This window comes from Arachis stenosperma, chromosome 9, assembly GCF_014773155.1.
Source record: "Arachis stenosperma cultivar V10309 chromosome 9, arast.V10309.gnm1.PFL2, whole genome shotgun sequence".
In the NCBI taxonomy this organism is placed as follows: Eukaryota; Viridiplantae; Streptophyta; class Magnoliopsida; order Fabales; family Fabaceae; genus Arachis; species Arachis stenosperma.
Genome location: NC_080385.1, coordinates 25,639,093 through 25,642,386, shown reverse-complemented (window position 1 = coordinate 25,642,386; position 3,294 = coordinate 25,639,093). Strand labels below are relative to the sequence as shown.

The 3,294-nt window shown below is 39.5% G+C and overlaps 1 non-coding gene across 1 annotated transcript; it reads left to right on the top strand.

Moving 5' to 3' along the window:
* Positions 1 to 1,893: 1,893 nt before the first annotated feature.
* On the top strand, positions 1,894 to 2,001 carry LOC130953089 (small nucleolar RNA R71). The gene has a single exon (XR_009075262.1). It is a non-coding gene; the product is annotated as a small nucleolar RNA R71 (small nucleolar RNA).
* Positions 2,002 to 3,294: the final 1,293 nt, after the last annotated feature.

Below are 3,294 nucleotides of genomic sequence, written 5' to 3'. Positions count from 1 at the left end.
GCTTCTTCCTCCAGGGTGTGCTGTTTTTCTTCCTGTTTTTCATTCTGTTTTTGCTTTTTTCATTGTTTTTGTGACTTCTTATGATCATCAACCTACAAAAAAGATAAAATAACAAAAGAAAATAGTTAACTATAAAACATTGGGTTGCCTCCCAACAAGCGCTTCTTTAGTGTCATTAGCTTGACAGAGGACTCTCATGGAGCCTCAGAAATGCTCAGAACCGTGTTGGAACCTCCCAACACCAAACTTAGAGTTTGAATGTGGGGGTTCAACACCAAACTTAGAGTTTGGTTGTGGCCTCCCAACACCAAACTTAGAGTTTGACTGTGGGGGCTCTGCTTGGCTCTGTTTTGAGGGAAGCTCTTCATGCTTCCTCTCCATGATGATAAAGGGATGCCCTTGGGCCTTAAACACAAGGGATTCTTCATTCACTTGAATGATCAATTCACCTTTATCAACATCAATCACAGCCTTTGCTGTGGCTAGGAAGGGTCTGCCAAGGATGATGAATTCATCCATGCACTTCCCAGTCTCTAGGACTATGAAATCAGTAGGGATGTAATGGCCCTCAACTTTAACCAAAACATTCTCTACAAGTCCATGAGCTTGTTTTCTTGAGTTGTCTGCCATCTCTAGTGAGATTTTTGCAGCTTGCACCTCAAAGATCCCTAATTTCTCCATTACAGAGAGGGGCATGAGGTTTACACTTGACCCTAAGTCACACAAGGCCTTCTTGAAGGTCATGGTGCCTATGGTACAAGGTATAGAAAACTTCCCAGGATCCTGCCTCTTTTGAGGCAGTTTCTGCCTAGACAAGTCATCCAGTTCTTTGGTGAGCAAGGGAGGTTCATCTTCCCAAGGCTCATTTCCAAATAACTTGTCATTTAGCTTCATGATTGCTCCAAGATATTTAGCAACTTGCTCTTCAGTGACATATTCATCCTCTTCAGAGGAAGAGTACTCATCAGAGCTCATGAAAGGCAGAAGTAAGTCCAATGGAATCTCTATGGCTTCATTTTGAGCCTCAGATTCCCATGGTTCCTCATTGGGGAACTCAGTGGAGGCCAGTGCACGCCCATTGAGGTCTTCCTCAGTGGCGTTCACTGCATCTCCTTCCTCCAAGGATTCGGCCATGTTGATGGCCTTGCACTCTCCCTTTGGATTTTCTTCTGTATTACTTGGGAGAGTGCTAGGAGGGAGTTCAGTAACTTTCTTACTCAGCTGACCCACTTGTCCTTCCAAATTCCTAATGGAGGACCTTGTTTCATTCATGAAACTTTGAGTGGTCTTTATTAGATCAGAGACCATTGTTGCTAAGTCAGAGGTATTCTGCTTAGAACTCTCTGTCTGTTGCTGAGAAGATGATGGAAAAGGCTTGTTATTGCCAAGCCTGTTTCTTCCACCATTATTGTTATTGAAACCTTGTTGAGGTCTCTCTTGATTCTTCCATGAGAAATTTGGGTGATTTCTCCATGAAGAATTATAGGTGTTTCCATAGGGTTCTCCTAGGTAATTCACCTCTTCCATTGAAGGATTCTCAGGATCATAAGCTTCTTCCTCAGATGAAGCTTCCTTAGTACTGCCAGGTGCATTTTGCATTCCAGACAGACTTTGAGAAATCAAATTGACTTGTTGAGTCAATATCTTGTTCTGAGCCAGTATGGCATTCAGAGTGTCAATCTCAAGAACTCCTTTCTTCTGACTAGTCTCATTGTTCACAGGATTCCTTTCAGAAGTGTACATGAATTGGTTATTTGCAACCATTTCAATCAGCTCTTGAGCCTCTGTAGGCGTCTTCTTCAAATGAAGAGATCCTCCAGCAGAGCTATCCAAAGACATCTTGGATAGTTCAGAGAGACCATCATAGAAAATACCTATGATGCTCCATTCAGAAAGCATGTCTGAGGGACATCTTCTGATTAATTGTTTGTATCTTTCCCAAGCTTCATAGAGGGATTCTCCATCCTTCTGTCTGAAGGTTTGGACTTCCACTCTAAGCTTACTCCATCTTTGAGGTGGAAAGAACTTTGCCAAGAAGGCATTGACTAGCTTTTCCCAAGAGTCCAGGCTTTCTTTAGGTTGAGAATCCAACCATATTCTAGCTCTGTCTCTTACAGCAAAAGGGAATAGCATCAGTCTATAGACCTCAGGGTCAACCCCATTAGTCTTGACTGTGTCACAGATTTGCAAGAACTCAGCTAAAAACTGATGAGGATCTTCCATTGGAAGTCCATGGAACTTGCAATTCTGTTGCATTAGAGAAACTAATTGAGGCTTTAGCTCAAAGTTGTTTGCTCCAATGGCAGGGATAGAGATGCTTCTCCCATAGAAATCAGGAGTAGGTGCAGTAAAGTCACCCAGCACCTTTCTTGCATTCTTGGCATTGTTGTTGTTTTCGGCTGCCATGTGTTCTTCTTCTTTGAAGAATTCGGTCAGGTCCTCTAAAGAGAGTTGTGCCTTGGCTTCTCTTAGTTTTCGCTTCAGGGTCCTTTCAGGTTCAGGGTCAGCTTCAACAAGAATGCCTTTGTCTCTGCTCCTGCTCATAAGAAAAAGAAGAGAACAAGAAAATGTGGAATCCTCTATGTCACAGTATAGAGATTCCTTGAAGTGTCAGAGGAAAAGAAAAATAGAAGAAAGAAGGAGAAGAAGAATTCGAACTTTAATTAGATAAGATTCGAATTGTGCATTAAGAAGGAGTGGTACTCCATAAATAGAAGGATGTGGGAGGAGGGAAGAGGATTTTCGAAAATTCAATTGAAAAGATGTCAAAAACATTTTAAAAATTGATTGATAATTTTCGAAAATTGAAAGTGGAAAAGAAATCAAGTGATTTTTGAAAAAGATTTGAAATTAGAAGTTAAAAAGATTTGATTGAAAACTTATTTTGAAAAAGATGTAAAAAAAATGATTGAAAAGTTATGATTGAGAAGATATGATTTGAAAACAATTTTAAAAGATATGATTTGAAAAACATTTAAAAAGATTTGATTTTGTAAATTAATGACTTGCCTAACAAGAAAAGATATGATTCAAACATAAAACCTTCCTCAACAGAAAAGGCAAAAAATGTTCAATCAAATCATTAATTGTTAGTAAGTATCTTTGAAAAAGGAAAGAAATTGATTTTGAAAACATTTGATTGAAAAGATTTGATTTGAAAAAGATTTGATTTTGAAAAACTTTGAAAACTTGAAAAAAAATTGATTTGAAAACAAAATCTTCCCCCTAGCACCATCCTGGCGTTAAACGCCCAGAATGGTATACATTCTGGCGTTTAACGCCCAAAATGCTACC